The 21,908-nt window shown below is 33.6% G+C and overlaps 1 pseudogene; it reads right to left on the bottom strand.

Annotated features, from left to right (window-relative positions):
- Positions 1–1,061: 1,061 nt before the first annotated feature.
- Positions 1,062–10,644, bottom strand: LOC102623607 (probable glutamyl endopeptidase, chloroplastic; annotated as a pseudogene).
- Positions 10,645–21,908: the final 11,264 nt, after the last annotated feature.

Genomic DNA, 21,908 nt, shown 5'->3' on the forward strand with positions numbered 1-21,908 from the left:
ATTTTTTCCTAGATTAATGAACTCTGCATGTTGGTTAGCAAATTATTGCGCAGCTAGCAAGTGAAATTGGACTGTCAAAAGAATGTCTATGTTTCCTAAATGGCGTGTAACGTCATGACAGAAACATCAATCTTACATATTTTATCAGTTCTTTGTTATATTAGAATGGAGATCTTTTTATGGTCGAGATATAAAGTGAAACAGTTTGGGGTTTAATTGAAAGTCTTGATGTGAAAAGCCAAAATTTCAGTTTCCATATATGTTATTACATGTATACGATATCAAACCATAAGCAAGAACTCGCAAAAGCAACTTAATTAGCGACTTCTGAGTTTTGATTCTGGGTCGCCAGAAGCTAGCTAGCTTTCTAATTCGAAGAGTATGAAAACTCCTTGGCGCAGGTTTTAGGCCAGCTTCTGTTGAATATCATTTTAAATTCTTATTTTAGTATATACATTTATGAATGAATTTTTTATTATAATTTTTTTATGAGAATATCATTTATATATCCACCATATGGCATGATGATAAATATTGCAAATGAGAATCTTAATGCTTTTGTTGTCCCTCAAAAGGATATGCAATCTTGTTTTCTATCAAAGCATCTAAGTTATTAAAAAAAAAAATTGTGTTGTACTATGAGGTTAGAAAAATTAGTAAAGGTAACAATTTAAGTTGTGTTATAATAGACTTTGGTCTGGGATAATTTAATAATTTTTGATTGGACAGTCTATTTATATTATGCTGTTTGTTAGGTACCTAATCAAGCTTGATCTAAAACTATCTTTGATGAATCTTGTTCCACTTAACAAGTAATGAATCAAGATTAAATAAACCAACCTAATCAAGATTGCACCAAAAGCACAATCTAGGCTTTTAATTTGGCTCCCAGCTAACTCTGCATCAATAATACTGATTTACCAGAATTTCCAGCCCTTAGATTTTGAATCAACAGCTGTGGACGTTCTTACGAGGAAACAAAAGGTATTCACAATCTGGAACAGCTTATTCACAATGTGGGTTTCAACAAAGGAAGTCTATGGCTATGGACGAATGATGCGAATTGAACCCGCACATGTTCGATTCAAAATCCGCTGCCTCAATCAACTTGGCTACATCTGTCCCTCCACTATTTACACAATTTTGAAATACAAATATCTCGGATTCAACCATTCATCATTATTTTTTTTGATCTTATCAGGTTTCAACGTCAATATTTACACACATCAATTAAGTGTTTGAGACACAATATTTCTGAAGCCATCTATCAGTCTCCCAAATAACATGCATGATACTCTCGCGTGCAGCATAGACATGATTCTCAAAGGGAAGAATGACCAGGGACAAGAAACACCATGTCCTTTCAGAGCATCAAACAATCTTTCAGACTGCATCGTGTGCAAGTGAAAATAAAAAATTAATTGAGCGACTGAAGATATTGGATTATTAATTGGTTAATATGCAGAAAAAGAAGAGGAGAGGAAGATTTAAGATGAAGCTTGCAAATGACCTGCAAGGGAAATAGTCCAAGTTTATCGTCCCATTCTCCATTGATAAGCAAGATTGGCTTCTCAATTTTATTTGCAGACATGAAAGGGCTCATCTCTAATAAGTGTTAGTAGCCTTCCAAAGAGTTCTGAACTCATTCTACACGAGAGTCATAAATGCATCAAATTAAGTGAGAAACAGAACAGTATTTTGGTAAACGTCTATGGTTATGCTGCTACTTAATTGCTAGGATAGCTACCTGGAAACCAAAAGGTTTAAGTGTCATCTTGTAACTTCCAGAACGAGCAATTCCACAACAAAAGAGATGGGGGGGCGTGTGCTAATAGGTTAGCCGTCATGAATCCGCCATAGGAAAGACCTCCAACAGCAATTTTGCTTGGATGAGCCACCTGAACAACAAGCGCAGCACCAGAAAAAGTAAGTTTCATTACCTATAAACCCATATATAATCAGGGTGTCATACTTAAATGCAGATGCCTTACGAAAAATTGATCATGACGGAGTTAAAGGACAAAAATAAAAAAATAAAAAAGAATTCGAATCAGTGTTTTTCTTTGTCTTTTAAGTCTTATCTGCAATCTAAATTCATCTGGACATCCGCATCGAATCGCTACTCTATAGTCAGGACTTATTTAAGCAGTAATATTGATAGAGAGGATCAAAATTCAAAAGGCCTACTCCACGTCGAACAACTTCTTCAACGGCAGCCTCTGCACTTGAAACCAATTGCTCCACAAACCTAATCACGAAATCGGTTAAATGGTGCAGCTTTAACCCTTATAATAGAAAACATGATCACAACTATTGAACCCCATTTAAATATGTGGTGCGAGTACCAAATACCGATCATTTGGCTCCTCATCACCTTCGCCAATAATAGGAACTGAAGGTCCAGCTAAAACAGCAAACCTGCAGGATAAGGACTTTACTATAACTACTCGATCTAGCTTCTTCATGTAAAAAGCATGAAAAAGGTTGTGAAATAGGAACAGCAAACCAAAAGAAAGTGTAATTAATGATACCTCCTAGCCAGAAATATAAGGGATGATGTTGGAGTCATTCATGAAAATTCATTGGGAGAGCCACGAACTTGTCCAGCAGCATCTTTGCTTCTAAATTCTCCAGGGTAAGCCCAGAATAGACATAGAAGATGGCCATCTTTTGATGGATCATACCCCGTTGGCAAGTATAATTTTGCTGTAAGTTGAACCCCATCCTTTCTCTGGTATTTGATCAGCTCTTTCTGCAATGTTGCTAACAGAGGATATGGGTGAGGAAAATCTGTAATCTGACGACATTTCTTATGTGGCCAGCTCTGGATCCACTACTGGGTAATTTCGGTTTTTGACCCTTTGGAAGTCAGTATCTTCAACTGATTAAGATTTACATCTCCTACACTCTGGTCTAAAATTAAAGAAACTGCAGTCTCATAATACTTTTCCTTGTCGCTCTCCCATATTCGTTCTTTGCTGCCTGTATTTCTGGTACATTTTGGTTTAAGTTAGTATGTTGAGCAAACCATGCATCAAATTCAAAAAGAAGATTTTAAAGAGCTTACTTACATGTTAAACAAATCAAGAAAGGGCACATCCCCTTCTGGTGTAGCACCTCTTCCATTAAGTAAAATGTAAGTCCCTTGATCATTTTCTTTCTTTATCTTTGCAATCACACGAGTCCCGGTGGATGATTTTCTCATCATGGGTAAACCCGGATCCGAATACACATCTTCCGATGACCGATCAAACAATATGAGTGGAGCTGTATCTTTAGATCCAGGAGATATTAGCCAGGTTCTTGTTTGCGTTGTTTTAAACCAAGTTTCTTGAACCAGGGCCAGTGAGTCATCACACCAAGAAACGCCTCTGTGATGATATGCCAATATCACATATGAAAGAATTATAAAAGAGAGTTGTTTGTTTCTAGAGAAAATATTGAGCGAAGGATTCTGAAATACTCTTGAGCAGAGTTTGTTATTTTCCTTAACCTCAGAGTAATACAATTCGTGAGTATTTATACTAACCTCTACTTGATCACAATCAATGTAACTAATTAAAGAAGTTATTAGCTAATACTCATCACAATACATTTTGCACTTCTAACGAACTGAAACTAACTATGCTGAGCTGGCAACTGAGCTGCTACTATACTCTGTATCCTGCTTCAACTTAAGCTTTTCCTTCTTCTGCTTTCCATTGCTTCTTTCTCCATAATGAGCTATCTTCACAGCCCTCCTCAAACTCAGAGGACATAGGTGGACGTTGAGTTTGGATATTAAGTAGTTGAACTTTACAAATGATAAGGGCTTAGTCATTATATCAGCAACCTGTTCTTCACTTGGAACATATTGAATTTTCAGCTCCCCTGCAACCACCTTATTTCGAATGAAGTGCATATCTATTTCAATATGCTTGGTCCTTGAATGGTATACTGGATTTCTTGCAAGTTCAATAGCACTGATATTGTCACACCAGATTGCTGGTTTATCTGTGCAATTAATTCCCAATTCTGTAAACAAAGACTGCAGCCAAGTAAGCTCAGCACTAGCTGCTGCCAATGCTCTATACTCACTTTCAGCACTAGACCTTGTTACTACAGACTGTTTCTTTGAAGACCATGATATCAAGTTATTTCCCAAGTAAATAAAATATGATCCAATCAATTTCCTGTCATCTAAATCACATGCCCAGTCAGCATCTGTAAAACAAGTGAGCTGCATGCTTCCTTTTCTTATAAACTTCAAACCATAATCTTGAGTAGATTGCAGATACCTCAATACTCGTTTATAGGCCATTAGATGTTGTAGAGTAGGTGCCGAAACATATTAACTGAGTTTGTTGACAACAAATGCAATTTCTGGTCTTGTTAATATCAGATATTGCATTCCCCCAACTATGCTTCTGTAGTGTGAAGGATCCTCCAGATAAGAACCTAGCTCTCCTTGCACAACTTTCTGCAACTTTGTTCCAGTACTCATAGGAGTATCAATCCCTTTGCAATTTAACATTTCAACCTTGGATAACAGATCTCTCACATATTTCTTTTGTGACAAATAAATGCAGCCTGCATCATATAACACCTCAACTCCAAGAAAATATGATAAAATTCCAAGGTCTTTCAAAGCAAAAGTTGTATTAAACTGAACTATAAAACTTTCTAATTCAGCAGTGTTTGGTCCTGTAATCAAGATATCATCCACATATATGAGTATTAAGATCAATGAGGTTGAACTTCTTCCGATAAACAAAGAAGAGTCTGAGCTGGTGTTAACAAAACCCCACTATAGAAGACAATTTTTCAGCTTGTCATACTAAGCTCTTGGAGCTTGTTTGAGTCCATACAAGCTCTTATGTAATCTGCACACATGATTGGGTTTCTGATTATCAACAAATCCTTCAGGTTGACACATAAACACTTCTTCTGTTAGTTCCCCATTGAGAAAGGCATTATTGACATCAACTTGCCTGACTTGCCACTGATTCATCACTGCTAAGCTCAACACCACTCTGACAGTTGCTGGTTTAATAACAGGACTGAAGGTTTCAAAATAGTTTACACCTGCTATTTGTTGGAATCCTTTAGCAACTAGCCGTGCCTTGTATTTAGCCACACTTCCATCAGTATTGTACTTAATTCTGTAAATCCATTTATTCTCAACAACTTGCTGATTAGCTGCTCTTGGAACCAATGTCCATGTATCATTTTTGATTAAAGCATCAAACTCCTCCTTCATGGCTTGTAGCCATTTTAAGTCATTTAATGCTTCATGTATAGTGTCTGGTTCTTTGTGAACAAGATTAGCAATATACACTTTGGGTTTGAAGATACCAGCTTTTCCCCTAGTTATCATTTGGTGTGTATTCTGAGGTGTATGAGAATGGGTAATGGGATTATTGGACTGTTGTTGAAGGGAATTGTGAGTATGGGGAAGTGATGAATTAGGTACAGGTTCATAAACTGAGGATGGACACATAAGAACAAGTGAAGAGTTACTGATTGTACCTTGCTGTGACTCTGGATTAACTTCTTGCTGTGCAGGATGAACTGAAGTGCTTGTACCAATGCTTTCTGAACTCACTGAGATTGGATTATTAATGCTGTCATTGAGAAATATTGGTAGGATAGGTAAAGTAGAAAGATGATGAACTTGTTGAGGAGTAATAGAATATGAAGACTGAGAATCAGAGGCTGAATGTTGAAGAAAAGAAGAGTCTGTGGTATATGGAAATGTGAACTCATCAAAGACAACATGTCTGGCAATATAAATTTTTCCTGAAGCATGTAAGCACTTATAACCCTTACGTGATGGACTATACCCAATGAATACACATTTGCTAGAGTGATAAGCAAATCTATGTTTGTTGTAATCTCTTAAATAAGGGTAACATGTGCAGCCAAAGCATCTGAGCATATCATAATCAGGCTTATGCTTGAAAATCTTTTCATATGGGTTTGAAAATTTCAGAACAGGTGATGGCAATCTGTTGATAAGGTAAACTGCTGTATGGACGGCATCCCACCAGAATTGAAAAGGTAAATGAGCTTGAGCCAGCAGAGTTAATCCTGATTCTACAATATGCCTATGTTTCCTCTCAACCAATCCATTTTGATGATGTGTATAAGGACATGAATGTCTAAAGATAATACCAGATTGGTTTAGAAATTCTGTAAAAGGTCTATATTCCCCTCCCCAGTCAGATTGCAGAGTTTTAATGGTGGTGGTAAACTGATTTTCCACTTGCAACTTGAAGAGTTTGAAAACTTCTAATGCATCTGACTTAACTTTTAAAGGGTATATCCAGGTATATCTGCTGAAGTCATCAACAAAGCTTATATAATATCGATATCCATCCCTAGATAGAGTGGGTGAGGGTCCCCATAAGTCTGTGTGTATGAGCTCAAGAACTTGGGTAGTTTTAGTGTCTGTGCAGGGAAAATGAAGCCTATGAACTTTGCCCTTTTGACATGCTTCACATGTTGTTTGATGCATTTGATGAATTTGATATGTAGGAATGGAAATGGACTTGTTAATTTTGAGCATATGTAATAGCACTTGAACACTAGGATGGCCAAATCTTTTATGAAAAAGTAAAGCTTTATTGATTGATTTAGTAGAATGTGATACAGCAGTCTGATAACAAGTTTTCAAATTTGCAGTTCCACTAACAACATCAGTGTGACCAGCAGAATCAGAATGATAAAAGGACAACATTGAAAGTGGTTTATTAGAAGACATATGGGAATGAAAAGAAGAAGATGACTGAGTATTTGAAGAAGAGGAATTTATTAACAGCCTGTATAATCCTCTCTCAGCAAGGCCCTGCATCAGTATTTGCCCCTTCAGAGTATCCTTCACAACACAGATATTTCCAAGAAATTCAACAGACAGGTTATTATCAGCAGTAAGTTTAGAAATGCTCAAAAGGTTCTTAGTAATTGAGGGAACAAGCAATATGTCTTTTAGTGCTATGGGTGTGTGTTTGTGTTTGTCATTTGAACTTTTGAAATTGAGAAAAGCATCACCAATATGAGTTATATTCAGACTTTGTCCATTGCCAATAATGAGTTGATCGGATCCACTGAATTGCTCCCTGATGTGCATATTTGCCATGTTGTTTGTCAAATGATGTGTGGCTCCACTGTCTAAATACCAACCCTCATCAGCTGGTCCTTCATAGTTAGTAACATAGGCAGCTCCAGAAGCAGGGAAAGAGTCCAGTGAGTGATTCATTGAGTTCAAATCAGACATCTGATGACTAGAGTAGTCTGGATAATATTGTGTTTCAAAAGGTCCAGCAGCACTTGGATATCCAACAGTACTTGGACATGATTCAAAATTTGCCATATATGCTGACCTTTGACCTCTCCCTCTACCAAAGTTTCTGGGTGGAGGCACATAATTCTCAAACCTATACCAACAAGCATCTGCAGTGTGCCCAGACTTATGACAAATTTGACATATTGATACATTATCTCCAGATCCATTTTCAGCACCAAGGTTAGCATTAGAGATGTTTCTATTATAAGAGGTTGGTCTATAGGCCTGCATGTGCATTAGTTGTCCCCTACCAGAATTATAAGCACCAGGACCATGACCACCATTGACAAATCCTCTTGAATTTGTAAACATCATTCCCCTTCCTATACCAAAATTTCTATTTCCAGCATTGAAGTGTCCCTGATATCCATTATAACCTCCTCTTCTATTATAGCCCTTAGTTTGAGGATAATTCCCATTCATCATTCCATAATTGGCATTAAACACACTCTTAGCATTTTGACTTTGTTCCATTCTAGCTTCATGTGTTAATAGCAGTGCATATGTATCATCATATGACATTTTATTAGCAGTAATTATTGATGCAAGATCTAAGTATCATGGACCTAATCCATTCAAGATTTGTATCAGTAGATCTTTTTCAGAAATAGGACTTCCAGCACATGCGAGTTTATCAGCAAGTGCTTTAACCTTCAAGTAGTATTCCTCAACAGTCATATTTTCTTTCCTAAGAATATTTAGTTCATAACGAAGTTGCATAAGCTTAGCTTCAGATTGAACTCCAAATTGTTTTTCAATGCTTTTCCAAGCTTCAAATGCACTATCACAGTTAAGAATTGAGCTGAGAATACCTTCGCTAATTGAGGATAATATCCAGCCAAGAAGAGTTTGATCCTGTGCTCTCTAATGGACAAAAGCTGGATTTTCTACTTTCTGTATAGATCCATCAACTTCCGTGTGAGTAATGTAACGATCTGGTGTCACTTGATTATCAGAAATTAGATGCTCAAGTCGATTTCCTCTAATCAAAGTAAGAACTTGCTTGCGCCATAGCATAAAATTCGATCTATCTAGCTTGACTGGAGAACTAAAGGAAAATGAGATCTGAGTTGATTGATTTGAAGTAATATGATTTGGATTGAAGATTGTATTGCTTGAACTAGCCATGAGTGGCTCTGATGCCATGAAAGAATTATAAAAGAGAGTTGTTTGTTTCTAGAGAAAATATTGAACGAAGGATTCTGAAATACTCTTGAGCAGAGTTTGTTATTTTCCTTAACCTCAGAGTAATACAATTCGTGAGTATTTATACTAACCTCTACTTGATCACAATCAATGTAACTAATTAAAGAAGTTATTAGCTAATACTCATCGCAATACATTTTGCACTTCTAACGAACTGAAACTAACTATGCTGAGCTGGCAACTGAGCTGCTACTATACTCTGTATCCTGCTTCAACTTAAGCTTTTCCTTCTTCTGCTTTCCATTGCTTCTTTCTCCATAATGAGCTATCTTCACAACATACAACAACAATAAGTATGTTTGCGAAGCAAGTAAGCTCTAACTTTGTTATATATAATTAACTAGAGCCTCATTCTAACAAGTAAAATATTTCCAGAGATATTTATGCAGAGTCAGAGAATCTCTTCATTAAAAAAGCAGAACAATCATGATTCATACCTGAAGCGAAGATCAAGTTTGTGTAATATTTCTGGTTCTTCACCTTCTACAGTCTCTGCTGGCTGTGTGTAAATTATATCTCGTGGACAAACTTCTACTTTTGCATCACCACCATCCTGTGTCTCTACCCTAAGATCAGCCAATTGGATCTGATGGTTGGGATTTTACAGTCTACTAAGATCAATATATATGCACAGACACAATGTTTGAATTCAAAATTACAACATACCAGTACAATGTAGATGGCTTGTCTGCTCTCCAACTGATCAATCGCATTCCTTCTCGAACACTATTGTAAGCAATGGGAATATTTTCGACAAGGGGAAAATCACAAAGCTGTCTTACAAATTTCCCATCAGCTGTCCACACTTGAACCTTTTGTGGAAACTTTGTATAAGAAACCGTAAAATAATATGGCCTGTGAATTGAAGCGATCAAAACGTACTTCTGATCTGGGGATGGTTCCACTGCTGTGTATATGGCTGGAGGTCCAAATTCTTTCACCGTGCCATCCAAAGTAGCCAAAACAAGTTTTGTGGTGGTATAGTGTTCAAACAAATACTCATCATACTCATCCTTAAGCAGACCCTCAGTATATCTATTTTGAATAACATTTTGTTGCTCATTAGATTGTATCTTGGGGCCTAAGGGAACCAAAGATTTCTTTGGTGGGTCTCCACGTGATAAAGGGATTGTGTAAACTAATAAAACAGAGCTATTTACCCAAACAAAACTCCCAAAAACTGCATTTAGACACATATCAGGTGACTCAAACAATGGTTTAGCTTTCTCAGTTTCGACATCCGCAACCCAAACTCTAAGCTTTCCATCCTCACCATCATCATCATGATCAAGTCGGACGCTTAAGGCTAAATGCTTTCCATCTGGTGACGAGGTGACAAAATTGATCTTTGCACCATCAGGAAGTCCGTGTACCGCCTTTTCTGGGCCAAGGCTATCATCAGGCAATATCAGATGTATCCCAAGACCGGTGTAGAATGGTATTCTACTCTTGGTATTGCAACTCCGATCGATTCGAATACCAGCCAACTTATCTTCTGGCCTTGCTAGCTCCGCCAACGGAGGCAAAGCACTCCGCTTCAGAAACAATATTTTATCCCTTCGCGGCGAAAAGGACAGTACCGGAAGTGATGGAGCATCCACTATTTCTCTAAGCTCTGCTGGAGGAAGCTGATATCTACCTCCACCCTGTGCATTCTCTACATCAAATGAAAATTCACTCACTCAATTCGCCAATAACACAAAATTAGCATGCATGCCGAGTGATATAAAATGGCAATTGGGGGTACTATGTACAGTCAATTTCTATCCAAAATACGAAAGCTTAACGTTACCAGTACACAAAATCATTCAAATTTTGTAAATCCTTAGGATTGTAAAAAATACCTGTACCTGCACTAGCGGTTTCCATTGTCTTCAATTCCTCAAAACAGAAGTCTTCTAGTTGAGCGACTTCCTGCTTCTGATTTGATATAGTATTCGGTAGCCAATAGTGCCAAGGAGGATATGAGACCGTGGCACTACTTCAAGAAGGAAAATAATTAGTGAAGCATTTGACTATTTTAGGAAAAATTGATACTTTTGCCGTGCTAATGAAAATATAGTAAATTGAGATTTTGTTGATATGCAGTAAGAGGAAAATAGCAAGTGATCGAACTAAACTCCAACAAAAGAGTGACAAGAACTCACCCAAAATAATGACACCGTTACAGGTGTGTTTTTTACCCCATTTTGTGAGGATCCATTTGATACAAATACTTGAAACTGCATGCATGTGGAAAAAGCTTATTCATAAATGACACGAATACCAGCTCCAGCGTTTTCCATTTTTCTTCAACTACCAGAACACAAGTCTTGTAGTGGAGCGCGTGCTTGCTTCTGGTTTGATATGATACCTATCAGCTACTATAACAATGACATGATTTATATTAATGGTTCCATATAAAAAGCATTAAAAGCAATAAAACGACAAGATAATTATTTATATTCCTTTCCCTCTCTCAATAACCGATGAAATTCTCCTCTATTTCTCATCTGCTATCTCTCACTTTCTTGAATTAATTCACAAATTTATTAAATATTAACTCCTAAGAATCTCAAATTTAAATCTTCAAATTTTAGACGTGGTAACATCACAGAGAAGTAAAATTTCCACAAACACTTGGATAAACCAATAATTCATTTGTTAGGCATGCAACGATGACTTTGGCACTCAATGATTTTATTGACAATATTTAGTAAGATATGTTAGTTTAAATTTTTAATCTTCACTCCTTCCACGACTACGGATATCTGTATGTAGGGGTGAGCATAAACCCACAACCCATGGGTTTCCCTAAACCCAAACCAAATAAAATGGTTTGGGTTGGATAAATCATGAAATGGGTTAAATTTGAGTTTTTATGAAAGAAACCATTTTACAATGGTTTGGGTATGGTTTACCCATGGGTCATGAACAAATTCAAGATAACATATTAATGAAAAATAAATTAAACAAAATAAAAGGATAAATCAATATTTTAATAATAATTTTTTATTAAAATTATTATATAATAATTATACTACTAATAATTATTATTATATAGTAATTATACTACTACTAATTATTATTAGGGACAATATCCACCGACCACCTGATTTTTCGCACTTTATCAAAAATACACAATTTTTTTTTTTTTTGCAACAATCCACCCGAAGTTTACAAGGTGTATCACCACTCCACTCACGTTATAACACCGTTAGGGTATTTAATGGAATACTCATCAAATGACTATTTTACCCATAAAAAACTTTTAGTTGCAAAGGGGTAATTATAAAAAAATCTTAAAAATAATAAATAACTATCAAATAAAAATCTTAAAAATAATAATAAATAAATTTGATAATAGAAGTTGCATATAAAAATAAATAATTATAAAAAAATCTTCAAAATAAATAATTATAAAAAATCTTAAAAATAAATAATTATAAAAAATCTTAAAAATAAATAATTATAAAAAATCTTAAAATAAATAATAAATAAATAAATTAGATAACAAATGTTAAGAAGAACACCTCCTTCTTCCCCGCCTAGATTGTTTGCAGCCGCTGTTGCGGCCTCTTCACTAAACTTATTAGCCTTAATCAATTTCCTAAATTCATGATTGGACAAAGTTTTTGTTTTTCCAAAAAACAATTTAAAGGCTTAAATAGATTCACGTACAAAAGATAAGAAAATGAACATATTGCATCTGCTTGAATCTTCATAAGCAAAGCTTCTGGAAAGGCAAGACAACATCTAATTGGAGGAAGCATTGAAGAGCTATTCCATAATCTTCTTGTCCCTTCTCTCCATCGTGACGTACCACACATCATTACCGACGTGCTTCGAGCATCCGTGAGCGGCTTTGTGGATGTGATACTGCGCATTGTCGGCAATTGTTAGCATTGCTGCTATGATGCCCAACGACAGTAATCCTTCAAATATTATCCATGACATGATTTGGGTTCTTGAAATTTTGATTTGAGTATGTTTTGTGTTTTTATCTCTATTTTTTTTTTCGATCTGTGCATTTGGGGTGCCAGCAACGCACCAGCAGTTGGTGGCCGTTTTTGCAAGAGGAATCCATCATCGTTTTAGTGTGTTTACTTCAAATGACAATTTTAACCCTTTGATGTCAGCAATATTCTAACAAAGTTACGATGGAAGTGGAACAATGATAACTTTGTAAATTTTAAGTAGATTGTTGCAAAAAAAAAAAAAAAGATTTGTGTATTTTTGATAAAGTGCGAAAAATCAGGTGGTCGGTGGATATTTTCCCTTATTATTATATAATAATAATAGAAGTGCTGCATAGGGCAAATACATATGCAATTGGTTGTACAATACACTATTATATAACAATTTTTTACGGTCTCAACTTGAGTTAAAAGACTAAATTAACATTTTAATAAATTACTCAAACAATATTTTTATGAAATCCTCTAATATAATTTTATAATCCTATTTTAACTTACTAAAATTAAAAATGTAATTGATTATAAGATTTTATCAAATAATATATGATTCTATTGTTATTTTTTAATTAAATTTAAACCTAATTAGATTTCATGTCTAATTTTTCTTATTGCATTTAAAATTTTGGCATTTTTTCTAATTACAATAAATTTTAGATTTATTTCTCGGAAGATTTAAATTTATAAAATTAAATAATTTAATTTTGATGGATTGCTTTGATACTTGAGTTGAGATATCTTATCTTACTTTAATTTGTATTGACATTGTTAGAATTTATGTTGTAATATGGTTAATATTTAAGAACAAAGTTATTGTAAAATCCATTATTCATAATTTTTATCCACTACATTTTTTCGTATTTTAATATTAATTTAATAATTAATATTAATTAATAGTTATTATAATTTGATATAGTTAAATTTATTAAAATAAAAAATATTTTAATTATAAAATTCAAACCAAACCCAAATAGGTAGGTTTGGGTTGGATAAAAATATTTGGGTTGGTTTGGGTTGAACCCAAAATTTTATGGTTTTGTTTGCATTGACTTAAAACCCAACTCAACCCAAACCAACCCATGCCCACCCCTATATGTATGTATGTATGCATGTATGTATGTATGTATATATGTATCTATAGCCGTTGACAACTGCTAAGTTACATATAATATAACTTATAGTAACTTAAAATTAGCCACTTAATATTAATAAATGGTAGTATGTGATTCAAATGACGGGTTATGAGTAACAATTTTTTAGTTTACTGTAAGTTACATATATAATGTAACTTAACAAGAACTTATGTAGGTACGTGGGTGCGTGTGGAGGGCTGCTTTTCATAATTTTCATCTTAGCCATTGGGGCTCGTGATTCAGCAGTTAATTAGAGTTCGCAGGTTCGAGTCTTAACATTAATATTGAACTGTAAAAGCTAGATAAGAGATGAAATCAAATACAAAGTTGGAAGGTGCCCAACCCCTAACTTTTTGAAAATTCATGAAATGCAAGGTAAACTAAAAAGTTTTCAAGGAAATCTCCAACTTATGATATATTTTGAGGATCTCCAAACTAAAATTGGTTTCGTCACCGAGCTTATGATATGTTTTTTTCGTGAAGTTACTAAAAAACTATTCGTAATTTTTCGTTGTATTTTTTTTGTCTTATTTTCATAAATTTTCATCAAAAAGTAAAAAAAAAAAAACGAATCTACCAAAACCTACTATAATGATGGGAAAAAAATCCATTATTTTAGGTAGTCTTGAAATGAAAAAAATTATAATTCCCAATTTAATTTTTTATTAAAAAATTTAATAAAAAATTTCCTAATTAATTTTAAAGAAAGAAACTTAAATAATGATGAAATTTTAGTAGAAAAGCAATTTTATTATCTTAATTAACAAACAATGTGTTCCCTATTGATATTATTGATTATAATTTGCATAATTCAGCTTTGCTGACAAGTTATTTCGAATTATATAGTTAATTAGTGAGCCACGATTCTCCCACATAAAACATCAACCGCTGATCAGTTAGGTATATCTACCATGCATTGTTTTGCTTTCGATACCTTTTGAAAAAAAAAAATATATTTCGGAAGATTATTAGGGCACGTGTCAGTTGCCACTAATTTGTCTAGTAATGAACTGATTAGACCATCGAGTCAAAAAGCATTGTTTGTCCTATTATCGAGTCACTGACATTATTGAATCATCATCTACAATAATTGGGTGCTACCACTTGTGATTCACTCAATCTTAACTTGAGTCTTGAGCCGTTGATCTGGCCGTTCATGCCGAACATGCATTTGTTTGTTTTGCTGCGTCGCAATCAGCCATGCACGTTGCTTATTTGATCTACGGTTTAGAACCACCCACGTAATCTAATTTTACTTACTGATTTGTTTTGCTACGTCAGAATCACCCACGTTGGCACCATCGGCTACTTAAATCTATATACACAGCCATTAGGCTTTAGTCTAGTGGTTAAAATTCAAATCTTACAATTGTGAGGTTATAGGTTCGAACCCCACAATGCATTGTGAAAATTTAATTTCCTTCCTCAATTTGAATGAAAACAGTTTTCTTTCTTTTTGAAATGTGAATGAAGTAGACGTCCCTCAAATATTAGAGATGATAAAAATTTAGGCGATTCTTCATAAAAATTAATGTAAACTAGTTCCAGTAACAGTCTGATTTATAAACATTAGTTGCAATATCTTATAGTATAAGTTGTATTCTTGAACAATAGTCTCATATAATTAAAAAAAAAATCTATGTACACACCGGTGTCAGATCAAACCAGTAGAAAAAAGTATTCACTCAAGCTCAAACTATACATCTACTTTTGATTACGAAGTTAGCAGAGATCTTTTCTGATTAATTTTGAATAATATGGAAACTCCTTGCTAGGCAGGTTAATTTTTAGGCCATGCATGTTCAGTTAAATATAATTTATAATTCTTATTTAACATGTGCCTTTTTGAATAATTAATTAAGTTCGTTAATATGATTTTTTAGCCAATAACGATTGGTCGGAGGGAGTAGCCCTTGCCAGCATTGTTGATTATGAGATAGCAACTCATGATGTTGATTTTCTTGCTGTCCTTGAGTACGCGAGGAATCCTTACCACACTGATTAAATACAGTAGTGTTACTCTTGTTGAATCAAACAAAATTTTAACGGCAAAGTTTGATTCTTGTTGAATCAAACAAAATTTTAACGGCAAAGTTTGATTCAACAAGAATTTTTTTTCAAAAAAATTTTGTAACTTAGATTTAATTTTTTATATTTTTTTCTATTTAAAAAATTAAAAATAATTGAGTAGGGGCAAAAATATATTTTGTAACTAATTTTAGGGATAGAAACGTCATTTTATAACTATTATAGGGGGTAGAAATATCATTTTATAATTAATTTTAAGGGCAAAAATGTTATTTTGTAATTAATTTACTGTTCCCGTTAACTTTAATGGTGAAGTTAACGGATTTTCACCTACTTGAGTATTTTTAAAAAATGTGTAACCTTTTTGAAATTTGTCAAAAAATGTGTCACCTAGGGGTAATTAACCTTTTTTTATTCCAAAAATTATCTCAAATCATGTGACATTCATAAATTGGTTGGTGAGTATAATTGGATCTTGTCAATGAATGACATATCATTTAGGATGGAATTTGGGATAAAAAAAATTTTGAGGATGTCTATCATTACTCTAGTAAGATGAGACATTTTAGCAAATGTCCTAGCAGTTGCCTAAGGAGTAGAGTTTCTAAAACCCCTTTTAAACTCTTAAGAAACCCCACTTTTCATTTTTTCTAATCTCTTTCATTTATGAAATTACAAAAAAGGACATAAAATTATCTTAAATTTTAATTGGATTTCCCTATCATTTAGAATAAATTTTGTAGACATATTTTCGTAATAAAATTGTTGTTAATAAATAATTTATTTCTCCATTATTTTGATTTTATCAACAAAATTAATTATATCATATAATAGGATTAACAAATAGTTAAGATTCATGATTTGTAAAGATATTTCAGCATAATCACATTCATATTTGTCGTTTTAGTAACTCTTAGTAACAATAGAACTACTATTACAAAAATGGGGTGATACAAGGATATTAAAAGTGTTGGAAAAGCATTAATCTTGCCCAAATTGTTCTAGGGTTGAATCGGAGTGTCTATATTGCCACTTACTAGAGAGAGGGAAATAAAATTTCAGAAGACCACCATGCTATTGGTAGTTCTGGCGACATTTTGCAAAAGAAATTCTAGAAGAAATTTAATGTTCTATGAGGTGGTTTGAGAGATGAATTAAGGTGATTCAGCAGGTGAATTGATTGGAGAGCTCAGTGGTGCTCACAAGAGTTAATTTTGAGAGTTGACATGATTAGGAGGAGCTTAAAAGAGCTCATGGGATAGTTTTGTTGAGCTTAAAGATAACTCTAGAAAGCTTATCTATGGAGCTCAATAGAGCTCATTGGATAACTCACGTGAACTCATATATGAAATATGATTTGGACATTAGTAATAAGGACAAAATAAGTATAAACAATAAAGAACACACAAACTTTTACGTTGTTTGGCCTTTTGGCCTATGTCTACATGAGTAATCATCTCCAATTTATTATGTATGTGAAGTATTACATGATTTACTTTACAATATCAACAAAACCTAATTAAAAATTATTTATGCTGAACAATAACATGAAGAAGACATGGGTTTTATGGAGATTAAAAAGTTTTTTAGGAGAAAAATAAGGGAAAAGCTTCTTTGAAAGATGAAATGGCAAAAATTTTCCATGGAGGTCTAAAAAATAGAGGAAGAAAAAGAAGATGAAGTAGCCTCTCAAGCAAGAAATCAGATCTGGAAATAATCCCCTTTTTCTATTGTCTTGAGCTAAATTTATAGGATAGATGACCTAGGGACATTTTCGCTTTTTCTACCGCATGGAGATTTTCTATCTGTGTTGCCTTCTTCAAGTGGGGCCATTTTCTTCATTTTCTTTTGTTCACTTGATAGTGACCAAATAAGCTTGATGAGCTAGTAATTCCTTTATTTCTCATGTGATCCTTACTCCTTGCCATGTGGCAGAAGCTGGTGCATTGGTCTGGTAGTGTGCACTATTCACGTACTGGCTCTAACCATCAAAATTTGTGTTTTGATAATATCCCTTGATATTGGGCATATTGATCAAAACTTTCATTTTCCTTAAAAGCTTATCTTTTAACCTTTGAGAGTTTATTGGCTCACGTTAGCACCCAAAATTCTCTTCAAACAGAAAGTATTAGTTTCCTTTAAAAGAGATAATATTTTATCATCATATCATCATTTATAAGACGTTGTCATCAAAGGTTAATTAATTAATCATCATTTTGGCATTCTGGCCACATTTGATCGGTATCCAATGCTACTGGCGTCGACAGTCAATAATTTGTTGGCAATATTTGTAAGACAAATTATTTTAATCTTAATTACCACCAGTCGCGAACGATAGCTGTATTTGTAAAAGTTTTGTATCTTTGCTTCATTATCATTTGGCAGGTTGAGGACCACCTCCAATAACCAGCTTTTTTTTTTTTAATGGTTCAATAATTGAAACATATAAAAATGAGAACATATCATGCATCCAGAAAGTATGGATAGAATCGATATATCAGTGTTAGTAGAAAAACTTCAGCCAGGCATCAAATGATAAATTCAGCTAGCATTTTCAGATGTGCCTCAGTATTTTCAAATTCTTGTTTAATTGTTATATTTTGAGTTAAGTATTCACTTAATTCTTATATTTTGAAAAATATCTCAAGATACTTTTACTATTAAATATGTGTCATTCTTGACCTATTTTTTTAATACTTTTACAATAATACCCTTGCAACAATCGTCTTAGTGATATTAATGGTAAGAAAATAGGTCAATTTGCCATATTACACTAAAATTAAATAAAAATTAAAGTAAATTTTTATTATCATTTCAACCTAAAGTAAAATAAAGATTTAAATAAAGGTCTTAATTATTATTTTATTTTTAAGATTAATTGTAACTTACATTTTTAATAGATAATTATTAGCAAGACAACAAGGTTTCAAATGTAGCTTTAAGTTAGCTGGTATTAATTAATTTATAAATAATTATTAGAAAGATTGTTGCAAGAGTTTTGAAAAAATATTATTTCTTTTAGATTGATAATTATTGGTAATTTTGTTTCATTACAGGACAAAGCACATAGGGGTACAATATCATTTCGTTCGAGAAGTAGTGGAAGATGTTTTGACCAAGCTAATAAATGCCGACAAGTTTATCTGGGGTATATTCTCTTGTGGCCTAGTAAAGACGTAAGCAACATGACAATGACGAAATAGAAAGGATGGTGTGAAGATTGATTGGTTCCCAATCTAATCTCCAAGTGGGAGAATGTCAAAAAGTAAAGCAATGGGGACTATTAGTGCCCTACCGCAAAGGCAAAAGAAAGAAGACAAAAAAGGAAGAAGAAAAAAAAAAAGAAAGAGAAGGAAGAAAAAGGGGTGCCACACCAAAGAAGGAAAAGAACAAAAATTAATAAATAATAAAATAATAGTGCACAGTAGCCAAAATTTGGCTATAAAAGGGGTGGCTCCCCTCATTTGTTATCATTGAATTCTCTTCAATTTTTCTTCTTTATTTAGAGAGTAGTGATTTGAGAGTTTGCGTGTATTGGAGTTTTGGGTAGTGAGATAAAATACTACAATACTTGTAACTCTTTTTTTTATTAGTAAATATTTTCCTTCTGTCTTCACCCGTGGATGTAGGCTAAAAGCCGAACCACGTAATTTCTGGTGTCCCTGTGTAATTATGTGTCTCAATATTTCTCAATTTCACTTTGGTTACGTGTCTGCTTCACCCATCAATTTCCCAACATTAGCTAATTCTTGCAGCTAGAAAGCGATTCCTCATCATAATTTATTGAATATACAATATAAATTTATAATTCCATCCTTTAAAATAGTCATGTTGTTTAGAAGGTTATCAGCATGATTTTGAACTGTAATCACTATCAATTTGTTAAATAATGTGAAATTACAAAAATTTAATCTCTGAATGTGAAGTCAAAAACCTCCATCATCGTAACATTACCAGCTTGTGAAGAAGGGGAAACATACTTGGATAACTTTAATATTCTTTCTGTTGACAAGTATTAAAAATTTAACACTTCTGTATTCGAATTTTGCTTACCTTGGAGGGAAAGGGATTGAGTTGCCATTAAAAATTACAGTATTTTGGTCCTTTAAAAGTAAAGCACGTTCGTAAAATACACCTACGAAGATGGTAATCGTCTTAATAATTTTTTTTTAAAAAAAAAAATCTATCACTCTTGAGTGCAACAAATTACCCAATCCCAAAACCTTCTGATAGAGATTAAGTGAAAATAAAAATAGAAATAGAAAAAGAGTACTAGCCAGATTCTTCGACAATGCTATAATACTTCTAAAGTAAAAAATATGCTGCTCTTTCGTTGTCTATATTTGCATCTCCAGGTGAAATTTGTAACTAGCTGAGGACATTTTTATTTTTATAGGATGGAAGAACCTGGAATTTACTTGGAGAAAATATTGTAGTGGGGTATTCCAAAGGTATAGTTATACATGTAGCATTGGGAGTCGATGGCCAGAGTTCATTTGATGGAATTAGCACTTCAATGGGTAGTCGATATAAACCAGATAGCCAATATAGTCATGCTGCCTATTTTAGCAATCTTATTTATTATGATATCAATTTTGGGCCTAATGAAGCTGCAAGTAACAATAATGTAGGATACTGTACATATGCCATTAATTGTTTCGGTTACAAATTGCAACAGTTTCTGGACCATCTTCTGGTTATAATTTTCTTTTTAGAGGATCTGGAGGAAATTGTAAGTAAATTAGTAAAATGTAAATTTTTTGTTATAGATATTGTATGATTGTTGGTATAGTAATAAATATGATCTATGTTTTGGGCTGTTACGTGGTTTCTTATAATTCTATCCTAAAATTTTATTTTAAATTATTTTATCATCATTAATTGATTGGTGAAACAATGTAATTAATTTGCTTAATAAAAAGTCATCAACTTGGTGAGGGAATTCCCCAGTATTTGAAAGAGAATGATAAAAATCTCAAGATGATTTTAGAGATCCTTTCTATGATGATCTTGATCATTCTCTATTAAAACAATTAAGACCATACTGTCCAAAATGAAGATCGTCTAGTAAGAAGATTCTTGCCATTGTGTTCAATTGTGTGATTGATTTGTATAAATTTGACTTTTAAACAATTGAAACGTCAAATGGAAACACATGGCTTGCTTTTCAATTCGATGGCCACAAAAAATTGACAACTTAGAGGAGTTGCAGCCGCATGTATGCATTTGTCAAAAATGAAAAAAATTGATTGCGGATTTCTAAGACTTTTAAGTGTGATAATTAAATGCATGCATGGTGAAGCTCTGCTATAAATAGCAAGTCATTTCTTGCGAGTGAGCTATTAAAAAGTTTAGGAGAGTATTTCTTTGGGTACTTAGTTGGGTTCTGCACTATTTATAGATATGTGAGAGAATGTGTCTTGAAGATATTATTCCCTTCAAGAGTGTATGAGATTACTGGGTGTGTTTAGGTAGTTGGAAAGGTTTTGTTATTCAAATTTATACTCTATTAATTGTTAGTGAAACAATTATTCTTCTTGCCTCTGTGGACATAGGCTTTATTGCCAAATCACATGAAATTCTTGTATCCTTTATTTTTTTCTGTGCATATTTAGTGCGTATTAATTTCATATTTGCGCAAAGTGGTATTAGACCACAAGAGATGATGCTTTGCAGCAAGTGGTATTAGAGCCGATTGTTCGTACTTAGGTTACACATCATTGTTCACGTATACGTAATATTCATGAATATGGTGGAGCAAATGGCTCATATTTGAGAGAAACAATGGTTTTTTAGTAGTGCAAATTTGTGCATGCAAAGGAAAGTTCTAGCAAAAGGGCTTAGTGCCTATAAAGTCTGAATTTTGAGTGCGATCGATGTGACCCCTCTAGTCTTTCATTAGAACTTTCCTAATGCATTTTTCACGCGACAAACATAAAATAGACTATTTCTCTCAAGTGTGAATTGTTGTTGAAATGGTAGAGAATATCAATGAGAGATCTAACTTTAATTATTCCCAAAGTTGTTTGTACAAGTTTGAAATTGAAGGAGTACTCCCAGAGGCGAGACTTGTCACCTTGTCATGTAGCAATGGTTGTAGGAATCCAAGAGATCAATTATGAAAAAATATTGATAGGAACACTTCGGCATGAAAAGCATGGAGTTATGGATTCCCTAATCCAAATGTATCTTGATGTTGATGTGAATGATAAAAAACATAAATATGATGAACACATTTTCGGATCGTGTGAATGAGAAGGATTT

Source organism: Citrus sinensis, chromosome 5 (genome assembly GCF_022201045.2).
Source record: "Citrus sinensis cultivar Valencia sweet orange chromosome 5, DVS_A1.0, whole genome shotgun sequence".
Taxonomy (NCBI): Eukaryota; Viridiplantae; Streptophyta; class Magnoliopsida; order Sapindales; family Rutaceae; genus Citrus; species Citrus sinensis.